Consider the following 21,870-nt stretch of genomic DNA (forward strand, 5'->3'; position numbering starts at 1 on the left):
AGCTCTAAAGAGGAAGCAATTTTGAAAAATTTCTGAAGAAATGAAAATGTAAAAACATACTAAATGTAATTCATATCTTTTACTCACTTAGCTTTACCTGTTTCATCTAAGAAATGTTCAAATTCTTCTTTAAATTTAGTTGAACTTCCAACTGGCCTCGTGGGTAGTACAGTTGGTAGGATCGCCGTCCTCCCCCTCACGGGTGGAAAAGACCTGAGTTTGAATCCCTTCGATGACCAGAGGAATTTTCATGAGCCATTTTCACAACGTGGCTGAGTTCGTCGATGTCAGGTGAGGGTAGCATGGTTGGTTTTTTCTCCCGGAAACTCGGGTTTTTCGTCCAGCAAAACAGAAAATCGACCTCAGACAGAACACACGCAATATACAGACTTATACACGGAGCAACATGGCCTTAGTCGATGCACCTAAAATCCCATAACAACAACACTTTTAACTTCCACAAAACTGTTCTCACTGTAGCATACTGGTTATAATTATAGTTCTCGCATACCAAGTGGAAAGGCGTGAATTAGAATCCTGTCAATGAAATTTTTATGGGCTTTTTTCCTCCACGTGGCTGAGTTAGCCTGCCTCAGGTGAGGGTTGTATGGTTTTTCGTCCAACAAACAGCCGACCGATCGAAGAATACTGTACGTGCAGTTACATGTACACAGTATACTGGCGCCTTGTGGCATTAGTTGTTTTGGCACCCGATAAAACGAGGTAAGAATTTTATTCCAAGTCAGTTACTCTGGCTAACAAATTTTCGCAATTTCTTTGCAGTTATGTTTTATCAATTTAAAATTTATATCTTCTTGTGTATGTCATCTGAGACTGAATAAAGATGCTCTCAGAATTTAGTTTACTTAATGCTTTTAAAGCCTTGAAATACCTCGTTAAGTATTTTAAGGCTTAAAAATATGTGTTAAATACTAGGCCTTTTCTGCTTTCCAAAATGACTTACAGAATTTTCTATTAGCTGGAAAACCCCATTTAACTATAACAGATAGCTAAATTTGTTACCCTTTTCTTTCTTTTACTATCTGAAATGGGTCGGCATCCATCCTAAAATGAGATTTCCATATTTAAATTGTTGACTAACCATTACTTTCATGACAGCTATTCTACTCGAGGGCAGTGTTTTATTCCTAGAAATTTTATATTGGCTTGCGAAACTGGTGATTTTTCATTGTCTTCCGTGCACTGCTCCGTAGCCGCATGTATTCATGGCCGGTTTTTTGTTTGCGGAAAGGGCAAAAAATCCGGAATAACTCATAGGAGAAAATCTCCGCACCTTCGCTTGAAACCAACTAACTCAAACTTGAGTGAAAAGACGATAAGTTATTCCTCCAGTCTAAGACAAGACTTGAACCTATATCTTTCTGATCAGATACCAAGTGGCTAGGCCCCTATATTAGAACGAAAGCCAACTTTTTCTTTTTTTGAGTGGAATAATCACTTTGTAATGACAACAATTATGTTTATATTATAGGCTAAAATTCATGAATTGTCCTACATGATTCAATGAACCCCATATCAGACTTCATAATTACTCTTAGTTTTTTATGTTTTTTATTTATCCTATGCCTTTAACTTGTTTTAATCAAGAGGTAAGTTTTCCAAGGATTATTAATTTCCCCTGCAAAACGTTACTATGTTTCAACCCTTCTGAATAGTATTAGTATTGGCAAAACGATGCAAGGAAGCAAGAAAAAAACCCGTCCACTTCATTTCCTATTCCCTTCTAACTGAGTCCTTGTAGCACAGTGGTTATAATTACTTCCCCATACTTCCCATTCTAATTGCACCAAGTGATTAATTAGAAGTGATGGGCAAATGAAGTCCTCTCTATCCCAAGTCCGGAATGACAACATTTTCCATACTTTCTATAACTTCTTTAAATTTATTTAAACTTCCTACTTGCACGATACCAGTTGGAAATTTTTTTTCCCAACAATAAGTTTCCTACTGGCTGAAAGAAATTTTTTTGTGCAATTCAATCTGCAGCTTTCTTTTCCAGATTAAGTCTATCTCCCCTTATGTAGGTCGTCCAAAAAAAAAAAAAGAGTAAGGATGCCATCAGCGTTTAGTTTACTCAGAATTTAAAGCCTTAAACACACTTCATTTTTGTAGTGCAACCCTTTAGATAACCACATATCCTTTAGATAACGAGTATTTAGCGAGGCTCAGATCTGGATTGCGATGTGGCCACTTTGTTTCAAAATTTCTGAAAAGATTATCTGGTCCAATATCCCTCTCTGTGTCAAGTCGGAATGACAACATTTTCCAACATATTGGCATAGTGCTGTCTAGTCACGAATAGAATAAAAGCGTTGACTATTTCTTCTTCAAAAAATATGGTGCGGGTTGGGCCACATCAATTCCGTGCAAGACAATTCGGTATACAACAGTTCGGTGTCTGGCAGTTCTCTCTCTCTATGACAGCTCGGTGCACGAGACAATTGCTGTATGACAGTTCCTGTTATCAGGTTATTTTACGTATGAAAATTTGGTGAAAGACAGTTGGTAGATACAACAATATGATGACTATGACGATTTGTTGAATTCTGGAAACTTCACCGAAAATGAAACTTTTAACGTGGCGTGTTGTAAATTGTTAATTTGGCGATCACGGTACGGTTCATATTTTTGATAGAGCATAATAGCCACATTCGTTATTTAGTGCATATTCTACTTTTTTTAGTGAGATCCTATAAAAAAAAAAACACATCACGGACAGGTTACGTATTGGAAAACAGTTATTTTCCTTTCGATTACCTTACTTTCACTTCTGTAGGTTATATTTTTATGAAATTCATATATGTAAGTCTGTTGGAGACCAAAAGTAAATAACATTAATAACTACTGAATGTTTAATGCTTTAATAAAAAGTGTAATGCGGGTTACAAAACGACATCGTTTGACCTTGTTTTGCAACCCGCAGTATATTTTTTATTGAAAGCAGTTAAAGTTAGTGCTAGGCTAATTCCGTAGATGGGTTAAGGGCAGGAGATCGAATGGGGACAGGTGAGAATGCTTCCCTGGACATTATGGAGGGGGCTCAGAATTAGAGTCTCCTGCAGGGAAAAGTGGTCTGACCCAGTAAGGATTGGTAAGCCAGAAAAACACTTAGTTAACGTGGAGAAGGACAATTAAAAGGGTGTTTATTTTTTTAAAAAAAACGTATAAGCCGTGAATCATCTGTATATTTTGTCTGTAAATTACATACATTGCATTTTCTTGTTTATTTGATAAAAAAAAAAAAAAAACGAGTTACCCGGTAGGGTAGGAAGCATGCGAATAGTAATTCTCCCATCATGATGAGATTCGATGTGACGCACCGGTGGTCCCGGCCCAAAATGGGACTATCAAAGCGTTTCTTAAATGGCCTAACATAGCTATAACAAAATAAAGGGGTTGTAGTCCCAAAATCAACCATCTACTTGGTCCTCCGGATACCATTGAACGATCGTCCTCGAACAACAGCGTGGACTGATTGAGTATGCTTCTGTTATCTTCAGTGGGTATGTGCTTTTTTCTTGAGCATGACTGTCCGTCCATATTGTAAAGTTGTTACAATATGGATGGACAGTCGTGCTGAAGACAATAAGCGATTTTTTTTTCCATTATTTTCTAAATTTCTGTATTCCTCCTGTCTAAGTGGTCAATATTTCTCTAAATTTCTCAAACATCTTTCTTCATTGATTTTCTTAATTTCTTGTCTGTACGTGATACACCAAATTGTCGTACTCATCAAATTGTCACATAAAGCAAAATGTCATACACCAAGTTATGGAGAAACACTTAACTGTTATGTATCAAATTGTCTCACACCCAGTTGACGTGGTACGAAAGCAGATGTGAACCGCACCAAGCTGTTGTCTTTTCATCATGTAATAGTTTTTGGATTATTGCGTGCGAGGTTTTCTTCAGCGAGCACAACACAGTTATGCGTATTGACAGTACCATGAGGATAAAAAGTGGCTTTTTCGAACAATCAAATCATACTGATCATATTCAAGTTGGGCGCTACACAGCTGTATGAAATTGGCAACAAGTCTTGGACTCTTTTGAACTTATAAGGTTGCAGTTTCAATCATATAAAGTTCAGTATGTATTATTATTGATTCAATAAATGGTTATTGTTTTGAGTACAGAAGTATTGGTTATTTGTAAATGTGTGGACACCTCTCTTGCACTGCATTCTCCTAAGGGTAACGTTGAGGGTAGTTCGTTTGCAGTTTGGCCAATCGCAGCAACGGTTTCTGCGTGTATCGAAAGGTGGTCTTTTCGTTTTATATCGTTCAGTTTCGTTTTAATGTCCAGTCTGTTGATATTTTGATGTAAACGCCTTTAAGAACTGAATTGAGCATGGGCCATTACTTTTCTTCATTCTTTGTTCTTTTTTGTGAACTTTGAGTACAGTCGTAGAGTTATTACGGTCTTAATAATAACAGCGGACAAGTGAAATGCATTCCTCCCGTTTCTTGTATGCTAATCATAGCGTACAGTATTTGCCTTTGGTGAAGTGGTTTAATAATAAGCTTACAAGGTGATTTGCCTAACAGTGATCGACGTGTTCCTTATATACGTATTTTTTCTTATGTGAAGTCCCACAAAATACTTGGTCGTTATGTGTTCTTGTATGTGGATTAATTTATTCATTAATGATAAAGTTTAATACATATGAGAATAACCATCAGTTTTCGCAGTAGCACTGCAAATAAGTATGACTGCTACTACCACTTAACGATTCTTTATCTGCATCAATAACCTACCACTGATGCTGCATTGCTCAGTTTATGCAGATTTCGTTTATGTGACACGCTGTCAAAGGAGTTGCTAAGGTTATGGCGTGACATAGCGCATGGTCGCATAGCGCATGGACTTGTTTAATGCGAGAGATCAAACTCAAACGAGTAGCACACTCGTTTGAGTTTGATGGGGGAAACCCCTGGTGCCGTTCGACCCTAAACACACTTTACTTTACACACATCACGCAAACATAACACTACACTAATTTCTGGCCATTGTATAGAGTCTTGTATATCATCACAGAGAACCATGGCGGAGATAAACTAACGTTTGGGGGCCGCCTTGCGTAAGACACAACACATGTCCACATAATCAAACACAATCACCTGAACAAAACTACTCTGTGATTTCTTATAATTTTCTTTCTGTCAGTTGCTTCTACATAACATCCTTAACTTTGAACTTCATATTTTGCATATTCCAATAAGTTAAACTTACAAGTTTATAAGTTATCTCCTCGAGCCACATTTGTGAATAAGAGAGATGTTTCAAAATCTCTACTCTATAGAAACTTGCCTGAACCAAAGGATTCTCCTACTATCATCGTTAAATGTTTATGACACCGTTCTTTATTGTTGTCCTTTACAATTTTATGATGAAATTTATTTTCCAGTCCCTTTTCCAATCATAAAATTATTTAAATTCCAATTAGTATTAGCCAGACTATTTATTGTATTCCAATAAATTCCAATTAGACTTGGGTATTTCCCAAGTTTAAACTTCTTTTCATTTGAATGTTTGTTCAACTTAACAGCAACTATTCAGGACCATCGATACTGTCACTGTTGATGTCAAGTGCGGCAATATGATTCCTTCTATTGTTCATAAGCAAAGAATCCTTTGTTACTGTTCTTTCTTCCCTCATAGCTAATGCCTACAGCAGTGGTTTTCAACCTTTTTTGAATAACGGCACCGCTAAGTAATTTATTTTATTTTGCGGCACCCCTACTCAATTTTCTGCCTGTTAGATCCGATTCTCTCCCTGTGTGTGTAATATTAAAAATATATATGTTATATGATAGTTATTACAATAATATAGTTAGAAAAATTACATTTCATAATACAAATTATATATATACAGTATATAATTATTGTATTCTTTATATAGAGGTACTAAGTAAACATATAAATTAAAAAAATAATAATAAGTTTAAGTAACTTAAACCCAAATTACGTGGCACCCCTGGAATGTTGTTGCGGCACCCTAAGGTGCCGCGGCACCCCTGTTGAAAACCACTGGCCTACAGCATTAGCTATGAGGGCAATTACGGCTGAAAATGTATAGTGACGGACGAAGTGCCCGGTGGCTGGAGCCGAAGTATAGTGACGAAGCATAATTTATAGTGGTGGAGCGAAGTACCCGGTGTCTTAACGAACGTTTCTCTATTCGACCGCTACCTTTCTCATGGAACGTGAAAGAAATTCCACAGAAACATTGCCAGTTATTTTCCTGTTAATATCCACCAGTTGATTAATAGTTATTGGCCTTCTCTGGTAAACTTGTTCTCTTGCCCAGTCCCAAGAGAAAAAAAATCAATGAGAGTTAAATCACGGTCTTTGTAGGCCCATTCTTTTGACTCACGTCTGGAAATCCATTTGTTACAGTTATTAATGTCAAGCTAGTTTCGCACAGGAATATTGAATGTCGTAGAGTTCCATCCCACATAAAGATAATTCCTGCGCGTTTGGGCCACTGGTAACTTAAAGGAAAATCAAAATTTTGAATTTATTGTGTGGGCTGAAAATTCTGACACTGCACAGTCACTTTTTGACGGCTTTGGCCCTTCTCCGATCTTCCTGTATATTGTGAAGATCCTAGTAATTCCAAACGCCTCCGGCATAAAACGGCTTCATCTGACCAAATAATGTTCTTTTAAGAAGTCTTTCCAGTCCTCCAGCCATCCGTGAATGATTTCGACAGGCTCCATCGTTCGGCCACACTCCTCAGGATAAAGCTGTTGTACGTAGTAAGCTTTCATTTGTTTCCCACTTTATTTCTGCTCTCAAATATTTATGTATAGAATGGTAGGTTAGCCCAGTTTCACGCACACATGCTCTAGGACTTTGTAAAGAATATCTGTTTCCTTCATGCTTTTGTTTTTACCTGAAAGCTAATAAGGTAGGAGATGTCAGTTCATTATGTTTGTGAATTACATATATTTGCCTGTTTTTCCCGATAACAAAAGCACTGAGAATGAGGGGGCGTGCACTCCCTGCCTGAGATCGATTAACTTGGCCATGGTCTGAGAAAGCCCATAAAACTCTTCCCGCCTTGATGCGATTTCGACCCTGTTCTTTCCCACGCATTCTGAAAGACAGCAATCATAACCATCCTTGAAAAACAAATAAAAATAATTTCATAAATATTCTATATGGTTTTGAACTCCTATAGCAGCAATTTTAAAATATGTATCGACTTTCCAATCACTCTGTATACTGTATAATACGTATCTGCGAGCGTGATTATACACTGCCTAGCCACTTTATTAGGACCATGGAAATTTGTGCTATATTCATCTGAAAAAGAAAAAAATATATATCTAAATGAAAGAGATGGTGGATACATAAAAGCGCTGTGAAGAAGTGAGACCCGACAAACATATCAGTTCCAGCAATGGGAAAAGGAAAGAGAGTCTCACGGACTTTCTAAAGATGTTTAATTGTCGGTTCGTGTTTAGCGGGTACTACCACAAAAAAGACAGCTACACTTTTCGAGTGTATAGGGCTTAGTGTCAATGGAGTTTTAAGGAATGAAAAAATTCCCAGAAAACATCCGTGAACAGACTCAATTGCAGCAGAAAATGTATGGAATGGAGCGAGGTACCTAGTATCTGGAGCGGATTATCAAGTAATTTTCGCTAAACGGCGAAACATAACAAAGCATCATTATTGGACCATGCGAAGAACCCTGAAAAAACGCCCGCGTAGATCCTTACGGAAGCCAATCTTGGGAACCAAGCGGACAATACGACTGCATTGGTGCTCGGATTAAAAAGGGTGAACGCAGGACTGGAAACAAGTAATGTGACCCAGTGAATCTCGATGTACGCTTTTCAGCACCGATGGAAGAGTACACATGTGTAGGAAAGCACGCACTTCACTTACTGGAACTGTCCTGTTGTCTACTGACAGAGATACATTTAAGATGACTCTGTAACCATCTTGGAAAGTGCACGGCTTGGAATTAATGTTTTTTGATATTATAACTAATGGGCCTTGTCCGAAACACCAGAAATACACTCACGCCATGATTCTGCTTTCTCTGAATTTCTTTGTGGGCACAGTGTCCTGCGGCCTCTAGGAACCCACTCTGAAGGAACTGTTTCTATGATGTTTGATTCGCTTTTACTCTGATATATGTAGTTTTTGGAAATGTTTTTGTAATAGTCAAATCATAGAAAATAGTTAGGTTCTTATAGTTAGAACTAATACGCTTAAAATTATCGGTTTAAACGAGCATGTTCATTTGGAAAAGATTGTCCATAAACGTGGCAATAGAAACAGATGAGAGTAATCCTGTTTGCGAATCTTTTGTGAACGTACACCTGTGTTCAAAGAAAGTACCTCACCCCATAAAATTGTAATTGTTGTTCGAATAACGTAAGTATATGGCAATATTTCTTACAGATTGCATCAGATAAGATTGACACGCGTAGGTGATGACGTAATATTGCATCAGCTGTTACGTTCAACTATATAAGCACGCTCTGCAAGAGTTGCAGTCATTCCTTGCTTGTGTCAGGATGGCGTGTTACGTGCAGTTGACGCCACGAAGAAAGAGTGCTCTTGTTGCTTTACGTGAGGAAGGATGTTCTTCGTGTCATATTGCTTATAGAGTGTCTTGTAATCAGTCGACAGTGAGGTAGATTTCTTTTCAAACTTAAGAATTCTGGTTCTGCTGATAGGAAAAAAGGAACCGGTCTTTACGCCAAAACAGAACTCCGTTTTGAAGCGTTTATGCCTTAAAAACTGTAAAGCTTCTTCGTCTCAGCTGAAAAGAGAATGGGAAGAGCATACAGCAGTGGTAGCAAGTGCAGTAATAGTCAGAAGATGCTTCTTCAAAAATGGACTTGTAGCCCTTCGTCCTAAGGAGAAGCCCCTTCCTCACACAAAAAATGAAAAAGGCCCGATTAATTTGGTGTAAGGAGCAAGTCAAATGGACCCCCGAGCAGTGGAAGTTAGTTATTTTCTCGGATGAGAAGAAATTCAACCTGCAGTTTATAAAAGGTTCCGTAAATGTCAATGGATACCTAGCTATAATTGCTGCCAACCATGAGAGACCATTTCAACCTGCCAAATAACTGCATCTTTCAAGACGACTCAGCTCCTTTTCTTCGGGCTAAAAGTGTAAGTAGGCACTTCTGTAGTTACTTTAGCTTCATTTCTGCATTAGAGGTTCGACAGTAATGTGTTTACAGGTGAAAAAATTGTTGGAAGAACTATCCATTGCAACTGTAAGCTGGCCAGGAAACAGCCCGGACCTGAATCCTATGGAGAACTGTTGGCATCGTGTAGAATCTGCAGTTGCCAGAACAAAACCAAAGACTCTTCGTGAACTTCAGGAAGCCATAATTCGTGTTTAGAACCACGAACTATCAGTTGATTATCTTCAGAAATTGATCTTATCACTGCCTCGACGGTGTGCTGCTGTCATCAGGGCAAGAGGTGGTTCAACTAAATATTAGTTTGCACTTGGTGAACTTTTCATTTTGTTTTCCATTTAAAATGATAAACTGAAGCAAATCGAGGGCTTCTGATGACATTTCAGCCATAATTGTCGTGTTTACCAAAACTGTTTTATAAAGGTTGCAAATGCTCATTTTGGAATATTTTGAGAGCACCTGTCACTCTTAGCTTTACTTAGCTTTGCTTAGCTATTAATAAATATCTTTTGTTTATATTTCTATTTTTAATGCTAGTCATTAATGTAACATACCACGAAAAAGAGTTAGAAATGTGAAATTCCTAGGCGATGCACTTTCTTTGAACACCAGTGTATATTGTAGATTAAAACTGTCTCTTTCTTGATTACACGATAATCAAGGAATAGGAAGATTTTTCGAAATGTAATGCTTAACACAAATTTATTAATTTTACCCAATAAAGATCGCCAAGTTAGGTGAAGAACACATAATGATAAAGGAAAACAGATATTTATGGCGCACTGTTTACAGTCCACTTTTTATGAATTCCAGTGATAATTTCATTATACACAAACGCATATTTCTGTTTTCCTTTATCATTATGTGTTCTTCACCTAACTTGGCCATCTTTATTGGGTAAAATGAATAAATTTGTGTTAAGCATTACATTTCGAAAGATCTTCCTATTCCTTGATTATCAGTGTAATCAAGAAAGAGACAGATGGAAGAAAGCAACACATGCATCTCATAAAATTCAGTTAACGTTTCTAGCAACTTGTAATTCTGAATAAGATGCTTGAGACGGCAACTTGTATTTCTGGTAATATATTGGTCAATCTGAGAAAGTACCCTAGGATGGCAAGGAGTTTGGACAGGTCTTTGTCATACATTTTATGTTTCCTGTAAGTCTTTCCATAACCTGTTTACTATACTACTATCGACATTTTGCTACCACTGGATTTGACCTGATTTTCTTTCCTCTGCCGCCTTCCATTTCATAAATTCGTCCACGCATTTGCTCCTCGGCCGGTGTTTCGCAAAAATTAAGAATTTTTTTAAAAATAAATTGAAACTATTCAGCCAAACAAGGCATAGGTTATTTTCCCTGATGGGAACTGTCTTTGAATATCACGAGAACGTTTGAGGTTGCAAGCCTGGTGCATTTCTACAGGAGGGAGAAAACATTTAATACTTATTGTCTAACTGTTACTCCTTGAATTTTTCTAAAGTTATTGTGACAAAATGAGAAGTCAGCATTCCAAAGGTGAAATTGAAAGAATTGATTTCAAAACATTTTAATTTAATTACCTGTTTTGCATGTTTGGAAAAAAAAAATCCCGCAACTGGTCTTAAAGTTATTTTTATTCAATATCAGACATAAAACAGTATAAATACATGAAATGCACCGTAGTAGAAAAGCAAACTTTTTATAGTAGAATCAAATGTTTCTAATCTGTCTGTCTTGTGAGCTAATTATCAAGTAATCCCAAGAAACGCGAGTTATCGGACAATCTAAGCACACTTCTGAACTTATATGCATGCTCATATCCGTGCGCCTCTTCTATTTTTTGTTAATTTTTCTTTCTGTCTTCTTATTTGCTATAATTCTTCCTAGTTATTCAAAGCTGAACGTGCAGTCTAAAATAGAAATGAATTACAACTAATCTCCTCAGTTGTTGATTTTTTTTTATCTTTCAGAGGAGATATTAAGTAGCCGGTACATAAATTGTATTAGCAACCATGGCATCTTTCACATACACATATGTATGTGAAGGATGCCACATACACATATGAAAAATGTAAAAATAGATAAAACATGCTGACCTAACGATTTTCTGAAAATAAATTTTAAAAATTGTCAAAATTAAAGAAAAACGGAATGTAAAGAATCAGTAATATGTGCTTAAAGATATTATTGAACATATAAGTGACATGAGTTATTTCTGTTGTTTTCCTCCCCTTTTAAATCAGTTGAGTAGGTCTGTATAACTTATTTGTTTCTGGCTCTGGAAAAGGAGGAGGGAGATTCGGCCTTGTTCCTAATCTCATTGTCGTCAGTTTTAATTGCGTTTGATGCCAATTATTAACTCCTACATGTGAACTTGAAAGAATTTTTCAAAAAATAAGTCGGACACTGGTAAGAATAAGTTTTCCAGAACGATTATCCATACCATCTGGGATATCAAGTACCGTCACTGTCTTAAACAATAAATAAAGATACCACACTTCCTGTCTGATTATCAATTCACGTGGGCGAAGGCTCTCATATAAAAACTTTCATGTAATGACTTGACATAATGGGGGATTTCTCCTAGGCAAAGCCATGTGTTACGGTACTTAAGGAACTGGGAGGGTTAGTATTATTCCCTAACCGCCTTCACTTTCTTCAGTTGAAAACTTGGTATCTGATTCACGATGGACGCGCCATGTAAGCACTGAACGCATTTTCTTTCTTTCCTTTTTTTTTTTTTTCTCAGTATCAAAAGCTCGACTGTTAACTTCAAGAGATAAGGAAGTTTTAAGCCTTCTTAGCGTAAATGAAACCTTGAAAAATGTACATTTACTTCGAAAAACAAAACCGAGATAATAACCTTCCCAATATCTGATTTTTTTTCTGTTTTTGGCTAATTACATAGTTTCATCAATCATTTGAAATAATTAGTACGATACTGCAGCAGGTTAATACATGGAAAGATTATTAATGCTAGTACATCTGTATATATATATTTTGACTTAATATATTCATTTTACAAATACACAAATTCAGTTTGTTATACCGGGTTTTTCGGCCTCTAATGTTGGATTTCTTCGGAGAAGTCGTTGCCAGATGATCCGCGCGAATTATTATAATAAAACTTGCCTTTCCTCCTTTCAGACTCGTGAGGGAGATAACCTAAGAAAGCAGTCATACCGGTAACGGATCTCCTGTCTTTGTTGCCTACGCCCTGGTGGATTTCTAGTACCTTCTCTAAAAAATAACACGCTGCAAGAGTTACGTTGTTTGGGAACTTAAGAAAAGTGGCGAAACACCGTGGAGTCAGGTCACTAGACTGTTCCAGAGACAGCTCATCCCAGCTCAAATATAAACATCTGGATGGCGGGCACTCCCTCCGATTGCATCACGCTTAAATATTGAGGGCTTATGAAAATTTTTCGCACATTTTCACACAATTATTGAGAGTATACTCGCAGTACGACTGTGAATAGAGTCCGAGATGAAAATATTGACAAAGTCGTTTGCGTATCCTCTTAAAACAAAAATTTAACCAATGCTAGCTGAAACTAGTAAGTAATGCAAAATGAAAGAACGTCCTCCCCTTTCGGGCGGAAAGATACCAATAGTCTAAAAGTAATCATCTGCGTGTTCTTACTAATGCGATTAATTTTTACTTTATTAGAGGAAGTCAAACAGGTCTTGCTTTCGTCGTCTTTTCTGCTACGTTCCATGCAGAAGACTTCGAAACGCATAGAGGCATAAAGTGTTGTCCAATTATCTATAATTGTAGAAGCTATAGGTCATTCCATGTAGACTTCGTGTTCTTTAATGAAAGCATCCTTTTCAGAACCATGCAGGTGTGGTCATAAAGAGCTCATGCAATGAGTTAAGAACAGAATGTTGATAAGAAACAATTCGTGCACACAGCTTACTAGACAGACATACTGGTAGGTCACGAAACACATCTTCAAAATAAAGGGCTGAAGAAATACGCCCCGTGAAGAAATTTCCTTACGCGTGAAGCTTTTTTCAGTAAATACCTTAGTTTATATAACGAAGAACAAATTTTCAACGATTGAAACGTCATCAGTAAAGTACACAAGTATAACTCTAAAATATTAAAATTACTATAAATTAACTCGCATAATATAAGGAAAACGGGAATACTAATCAACTTCAAGAAAACGCAGAATAGTTTCAAAGAAATTTTTACCATCACATGATCAGAAAGTAAGTTTTAAGTCATATGAGAGTTTAACTTAAAACTGAGTTCTATGTAGGTATATTGTATCTACCACTTAATATTATAGGGAGTACCATTTTGCACAAAAAGTCTTCAAAATAATTGTTCAGTTTTTCAAATATTAAGCAGAGAAATTCGGGAATATCAATATTAAATGAACAAATTGAGGTTATAAATATTAAGTGGACAAACTGAGAATTATTAAATTTAAAATAAACCATTGGCTTATTGCATATGAAAGATTCAAACATCTTGGTTTAAATACCGAGGTTGTTCTTCCAGCATCAGAACAGTGTATAGCATTTCATTGTATCGAAGTTGAAGAAGAGTGTGGGAAGACATTGACCCTATAACATCCTCCGGGTAATTATCTTCCTTGAGGTCATGTGCAATCAGTGAATGGATAAGGTGGTCACGGGGGCGCACTCTTTATTGTTGTCATTGTTGTTTAACTCTTTTGACTAAACAAAATCATTGAGAGAGAGAGAGAGAGAGAGAGAGAGAGAGAGAGAGAGAGAGCCTATAAAGCGAAACTTTTAAAGCAATTTCATTGTCAATGTATCTACATAAGAATGATATAAACGCTACTTATTATTCTTTGTAATTTCGTACGAGTATAATGTACTCCATAAACTATAAATTTATAGAAATACAAACGTGATCTGGGAATAGTGTAGCATGATTATACTCGTATCTCTTAGTTTCATATGGTATTTTTAAATTTAATTTAGATTAAAATCATGCATCAGACTATAGCAGCAAAGAATAAAATGCAAAGTATCGGGGATACTTTGGCTTGGGCAAATCTTTTCTGAATCATGTCTTTATAATGTGTGCTACTTGTCTCTTTGCAAACCACAATACGACATTGTTCATAATGATTGCATTATGAACCTGCATTATGAACCTTCATGTTATGAACATGAACATTCCCAACCCCAGAGGCCTGTTTGAAGCACTATAGGAGAACACGATACAGCCAAAAAAGGATGCTGTTGTGTGTTAATTGTAATGAATGGGGTGAGATTAAGCGTAAATTCTGTGTTCTGCTTCTGCTGGGTGAATATGAGAGCTTGAAAAACGGGATTGATACCCACGAGGGAATTAAATTAAGTACACATCAAATCATCACCTGTCCACCTTAAAGCTATAGCTTAAACTCATCAATAGGTTAACAGCTTGCACCGCTTCAGTTGGGTCATACAACAGGCTGGAAAGCAAGGCACAGTATTGGAAAATATAGGGCTGCTTGGGGGTTCTCATGGGACAAGCAAATACATGGACTGTGCTTAGGTTACTAAAAGCAAAAACAGGTACAGTTATACTACTTCATTGTAAACTAATGTTTAGAGTATAGCAAACAATTGATTAATTTGTAATACTGGTTGAGTCATTAAATGTATATATTGTATAGCACTATGTATACATGGTGCTGTACAAACTAAAGCGATGCCAAAATCGAATAGAATGAGTGAATATGTACAAGGACAGACAAGACCGGAGGAGGTGGGGGCTCTTTAACCAAAGGTTAAAGAGCCCCCAGTTAATATGGTAGACAGTGCAATGTTCAGTTAGTTTAGTGTGACATAAGCATTGGGAAAACTAAGAGACCAGGAGTCTTCTATAGGTAAAATGTCTGTGACGAATATAATGAACAACTTCTAGACAAATAGAATGAACTAGTGAATCAGAATATCTTATAATGGGGTATTTTAACTTCCCACATATTGACTGGAACGTTTGGGTTAGTTATGTACACAGTAGCAAAAAAAAAAAAAAAAAAAAATTTATGGATTGCTTGGATGACTATTTTCTGTGGCAGCATGTTAGAGAACAAAAGAAACCAGTACTCTTGACAGGATTTTTTTTTTTTTTCATAAAGGTGTTTTCAAAAAGGTGACTGCAATGGAAATTTTAAAGTTTTAAACTCCTATCAGTGAGACCAAATAATGATGTAACCGACTGCAGATTCTAACTGGGAAACAATTAGAGAAGTAATCATTGAAGCTACTAATTTTTTTATGCCAAGAGGTACTGTTCAAAGTTTGTACCTAATTGGTTGTCAGATGGATAAGATTAGTGGCAGGAAAAAAATGATTGGAATGATTACAAAGAAAAGTAGCAAAGCATCCTGTGTTTAAGTTAACAGTAGAAGTTTAGCAATAAACCACATTGTCTTATCACATAGAAATGGCATAATTATTGATGATTCTGTTCAATTTGCTCTCTCTCTCTCTCTCTCTCTCAAGATTTTACTAGAAAGACCTGTTCGAATCCTCGTCAATGACGCAAGGAACTTTTATGTGCCTCCTTTTTCACAAACAACTAACCAATAACCACATGGATTCTCTCATTAGTTTGGATGCCGTGCAGTCTTTAAATTAGCATTATTTATTTATAAGAAACTAACCTGATGGCTTGCATAAAAAATAAATGCTCGTTGATTGATTTCCGATCACTTTTTAAATCTTTAGGGTTTTTGAAGATTACATAAACTGATTTTACGCCTGCTTTTCACATGGTTGAAAGTGCTTCACAAATTGGACTCTGTAATGCGCTCCAAGTAGCAATGAAGCCCGTTACAGAGTCCAGAGAATTTTTCTTTGCATTACTAGATAAGTTGCCTTATCAGTTGTATGTCCTATTTTCAGGTGACTGAGCGTAAGAAATCGTGAAATTTTCTTGCGCTTTAATGGTTTAATAGCTTAAATTCCCAGCTGATTTAGCCTTCACTTTTTTCTTCATTGCACGCTCAGCAGCCGTGTATCATTGACCTGACCCTGCAAAAAAGGAAATCGAATATAGAGCTCATTTCCACTCATATTATATCAGTATCGTACTCCAAAAAGGGAATAGAAAAATGTAGTATTTCTATTTGGATCAAAGAATTACAAGAATTTCACGACCTGTGCAATGTTGAGTGAAGAATTATTAACACCGAGTAATATTGTGAGGTGTGTATTTAGTTAATTTCAGCTGTTGTGGTTATATGATATTGCTCCAAGAAGCTGTTCGATTTTGCGCTCAGATCACCGGTGTCTCAGTGTAGTGTGCGTTTCTAAATTACCTATTTTTTGTATAGCCGGTTTGCCTGCTTTGTCAGAGTAAAAACCCGGGTTTCCACGAGAAAATGACATACTACTCTCGCTCGAGACAGATTATCTGGACCACAGCATGCAAAAGCACATGAAAGTATCTCCTGTCGAAACGGGACTCGAACCCAGATATTTCCGCCATATGGAAGGATAGTGATCGTAAGAATCGATTATTAACAAACGTGTTGAACTTTCATTTAATTCTTATCTCATTTAAAGTGAGTTCATACACTTCTTCCATCTGTCCTGTGAAGCACTTGCAAGTAGCACAACGGATATTGTCAGCGTCCTCCCGAATAATGGATGAAAATTTGCTTGGTTTCGAATCCCGTCAATTACACGAGGAATTTTTATGGGCTTTTTTCACAATGTGGCTGTGTTAGTCGATTTCAGGCGAGGTTTGCATGGACACTCAAGTTTTTCGTCCAGCAAACAACAAATGGACCACAGAATACACGCAATTTACAGACATTACTGTATACTGATGCATGTATTCTGTGGTCGATTTGCCTGTTTGTTGGACGAAAACGTTTCCGGGGGGGGGGGGAATATGCAACTCTTGCCTGAGACCGACTAAGTTAGCCTTGTGAAAAGCCCATAAAAATTCCTCGCATCATTAACGTGATTCGAACCTGGACATTTTTCACTCGGTGGGGAAAGGACGATGATCATATCCACGTGCTCACTGTGAGGACACTGTAATTCCCTTCACAAAATTATCTGTGGATATCTGCTGGAGCTATGTCACAAACGATACCAGTTATAGGCAAATGTATTAATACAATATGTTTTAGTAAAATGGAGAAGGTTGGTTGGTTGGTTGTAGGGTTTTACGCACATTAGCAACTTAGATCATATTGTGCCAAATGGAGAATGACAATGCCCTTTACTTATATCACTGTGCAGAACTAGTTAAGTGCAACGGATCTCGTAGCTTCTCGGCATTCTGAGAACTTCCTTTTAAAACACCGCAAGCAAGTGAAAGGCAACTATAAATGCCAAAATTGAACTTTATCGATCAAGGAGACCGCTTGTTTTGACAAGCGGTCTGCTTGGTTCGGAGAGACCACGGGATAACTGGTTGTGATCAAGTTGCAGCAATCCTTAGGCCGTTATTTTGAGAGCATCCTTTGATTCAGTAGAGATCCCTATAAATTGGAGATGTGCTAATATCTCCTATTCACAAAGGAGGATCAAAGAGCGAAATGAGTAATTACAAACCCGTAAGCTTGATTTCTGTTCCAGGGAAAATAAGATAAGGGAGTCGGTAGTTAAAGAGGTATTGCAGGATCATCTTAACAGGAATGGAGTTATACGGATATCACAGCATGGATTTGTTAAAGGGCGAGCTTGTCTGACCAATGTGGTTAGCTACTATGAAGAAGTAACAAAGGATCTGCATTTAAATAATTTTGGCATCATATATTTAGATTTCATAAAGCCTTGACACTCTTCCACATGGAAGACTGCTGTACAAAGTAGAACAGTGTGGCATTAGGAGGCAATTTTCTGCTGTGGGTAAAGGGATGGTTCGCTGGCAAGAAACAGGGAGTAGTTATAAATGGGTACTGGACTAAGGCTATTAGAGGGAAGTCCCTCAGGGTTTGTTGCTGGTCCCTTTATTATTTTTAGAATTTAACAATATTGATGTACCAAATTTGTTAACAATATTTAAGTTACCTGATAGTGCAAAGGTTAGCAGGATGGTTAATGACAATAGTCATGATATTCCACTGCAACAAGCCCTAGAAAACTTAGGCAGATGACCAGAGAAGTGGCCTTTGAGGTTAAACATTGATAATTTCAAGCTACTCCATATGAGGGTAGCAGTAACCCCAGAATATCATACCAATTAGATGGTACCACACTCAAAGTAGTGGAAAACAAAAAAGACTGATAATCATTTTAGGAGGGATGTAATTGCACAGTCTGATATGAGGTTCTCTGAGCGGTGCAAACAGACTGTTCGGACAGCTCATTTGGTTCTGTCAGTGATTGATTGATTGATTGGTTTTTAGGAGCATTAGCAACTAAGGCCATATTGCTCCAGGATATGCGGTGGTCATTCCTTGACCTTTCCGCATCCTCCGTATTTGGTGGTGACGGGCTCGAACCCCGGTCTAATCAAGAAGCGTGTGCTGTGCACTGTGCTCCTTCCCACCTGGCTACGGAGGCGCCTGGTTCTGTCAGTGTTAAACGATCTTGAGTACTTCATTCAAATGAGTCTGAAAGTCTCATTTCAGGAAGGCCGTAGGTCTGTTGGAATGGGTGGAGAGAAAATTAATCAGGAAAATAATAGGATACTCTTACGAAGAAAGGCTTCAGTTTTACTGATTGCACCAGCTGGAAACTGTGCTCCCTCCTGCGAAGAGGTCTGATTGAAGTGTTTAACGGTTTAAATTTATTGAATAAATTAAATGCTAATGGCATCCTTGCTCTTCCTCGGGTGTTTCATATAAAGGAATATAAATTTAAATTGAAAAAGGATTATCGCTGGATAGATGTGCAACAATTGAGGCATAAGTTTACTTCCTTGCACCATTTGCCAATAATAATACCAAAACTAATACTAATATTCCATCAAGACCACACAGATTATAGGAATTTACAAGTAGACATTTGATAAGAATATTATCATTAATGGTATTCCAGCCGTAGGAAGAATATTTGATGAGAATATTATCATTACCCCTATTTCAACAGTACAGTATTATACCCTTTTAATTTCAGCGTGGTCAACTCAAATGCATGTGTTTCACCACTGGGCCGTCGGTGTGTAATCACCAGTTTTGCAAGAATAGTGTGATGTTGATGGGCTGAATCGAATTGGAAAGACATGGGGGACTCGTCATATGTCTTTTGAATTTATGACACCTGCCGACGGATTCGACACGTGTCATAAATTCATGGAATTCTCACGATTACTATTGTGTACTGCAGGCCAGAAGGAGGCCTTACACTGTATTACTTGTCTGATCTGCGTTTCTCTTAATGTCTCGTTACTTTCGTAAACATTTGTATTGCTCATGAGTTTCTCTTGTCTAAGTGATAGTTCTGTAGGAATTGTGGCTCACAGTATTCTTTGAGAACATTATCTAATCACGAAGATTATATTAGATTAACATGTTGAGGATGCTACAAAAATATATTCACATTTTCTTGTCTTTGTGCTATCTCCGCTGTTACATAAATGTCTAGAAGCACTTTGAAAATATTTTGCTGAACCATCATAAGGAATATGACAAAGTATTCATCGAATTTATTGACGACAGTCGTTGTGATACAGATAATTCTCCTCATCTGTCACTAATGGTAATAAAACTTTTTGTTCTCCTAAATTTATAGTCTTGATGTTTGCTTTGAAACACTGTTCGATTTTATAACGAATCGACCCAAAAACAGAGAGATATGCATTTCTAAATTAGCTGTTTGCAAATTGCAGTATATTTTGTACAATTCTGGTTGCACGGAAGTAGCACTAAAAATTTTAATTTCTGAGTGAACAAGAACTAATTCTTGTAAGTAGTTCAGTTATGGTAGATACATTTAAAAAATCTGATACTGTGCTTCACTAATTATTGGAATTTTGTCATCTTTTCTCCAATAATTCCAATATTGGACTCTCTTGGTTCGTATTTGGCTAATAGTCGACAGTTGCCAAGTCTTGTGTAACACCTCACCTTCTGAGGTGAGTCCGTATCTTTTATTTGGTTTGCCGTCCTTATTTTGATGGACAGTTTACAAAATTGGATGTCTCCTCCAAGTTTGCTATAAACTCTGGAAAATTAAGTATAAAAGCGTAAGTGGTGCATTTGATATTGAAAAATTAAAGCTAGCAGTTTTCTGTCTTGTGCTGCCTCGCGATTAACGTGTCTGTGCAATGTGGGACAGCAGTGATCATATTAAACACTTATTTTTTATTAACGAAAGACATGTGATTATTTGTTTTAAACAGATTAAGAAATATGTCAGGGCATTACAGAACAGGAAGGAAATACCGATTCTCTTGTTGGTGCGTCAGACTATTAAGCTACTCTTCATGCAAAAAAATTTCAACACTAGTAACTTTTTCAAGTGAATGACGAAATACATACTTGTAGTTACTATTACTATTAGCAAAATGATTCGAGGAAGCAAAGTTTACGCCTAAAACAAATACTAATTCCTTATAATTTTAAGCCAACTCATCATTAATTATTTTATTTACTTAATCCCTATTTAGTTAACTTTTGATTTAGTCCTTGTATAGTCGTTTCGGTGTACAATATACGGATTGCCTGTGTAGACGGATACCTTCAGACAGCGTCCATATTTAATATTTGGGGCTGTAAAGGAAAAAAAAAAAAAACTGAAGATTTTTAAATTAGATATTTGATTTCACATTTTTGTATAATTTTCAGTGGTTTATTGAGACCCGAAAGTAGAACAACAGAAAATCTAAAACCTATTTCCTACCAATTGACAACGTTCGCAATATACTAAATAACGTTACATTTTGTCACCGTTTCGGATAAAATGTTGTTCTTCGTTAGCTTTTCGTGGCAGGATACTTGTCTCCTCCAAGTTTGCCCTGAACTTTAAAAAATTAAGTCTGAAAGCATAAGTGGTGCATTTGATCTTGACGAATTCGAAAGGTCTAGAGTTTTGAAGAGAAGCAGTCTTGGAGGAGACCTAAATTGTGTTTTGATAATGGATACTCAAAATTGGATCGGAAACGTCGACAAGAATGCATTTATTTAGTATATTGAACGTGTCTTGCTGGTAGTAAATAGACATAAGAATTTCTACTCCTGGTCTCAATTAACTATGTAAAATTCATTAAAAAACGTGCAAGTCAAGTGTCTAATTTAAAAAGTTTGAGTATTCATCTCACGTAATGCCTTTCAGACAACAATGTTCGTGAAAAATCTGAGATTCTAATGTAATCTTTCACTGGTAAAGTCCAGATTTCAAACTCCCCCCCTCTTTTTTTTTTTGAGAGGTAGGACCTTTGCATAAAAAACATCACTTGGAAACACGAAATTTATAACGTCTCAACAACGTCACGAAATTGAAGAGTTTTTAAGCTTTCTAGCCTAAAACTGTTGAGTAAAATAAGAAATTACTGTATTAACTGCAACAGAAACAAAACAGTATAGAAATGTCCCCATCTGTTATGTATTATCCCGGAGAAGAGCTCTGGTCTTTATCACGTTTAAGCCTTTACCTTCACTAACCGATTAAAAAAAAGGATACCCCTGATGCTCGGGCGCCTGTCTCACTTCGATACTACCGACACGTCCGCTTTTGTCTGGCCACGCCGGCCAGAGCTCGAGGCTGTGCGACACTCCGCTGACAAGTGTACATAAGAACATAAGT

The 21,870-nt window shown here is 36.9% G+C and overlaps 2 protein-coding genes across 2 annotated transcripts in view; one reads left to right on the forward strand and one right to left on the reverse strand.

Moving 5' to 3' along the window:
• The window catches only part of LOC150081555 (four and a half LIM domains protein 2-like), a 337,841-nt gene that overhangs the window by 315,670 nt on the left and 301 nt on the right, over positions 1-21,870 (reverse strand). The window lies entirely within an intron of this gene.
• Eaf6 (chromatin modification-related protein EAF6/MEAF6) overlaps positions 1-21,870 on the forward strand; it is a 425,780-nt gene that overhangs the window by 223,301 nt on the left and 180,609 nt on the right. The gene's annotated exons all lie outside the window — the stretch shown is intronic.

This window comes from Mastigoproctus giganteus, chromosome 8 (genome assembly GCF_048544385.1).
Source record: "Mastigoproctus giganteus isolate SK-2022 chromosome 8, ASM4854438v1, whole genome shotgun sequence".
Taxonomy (NCBI): domain Eukaryota; kingdom Metazoa; phylum Arthropoda; class Arachnida; order Uropygi; family Thelyphonidae; genus Mastigoproctus; species Mastigoproctus giganteus.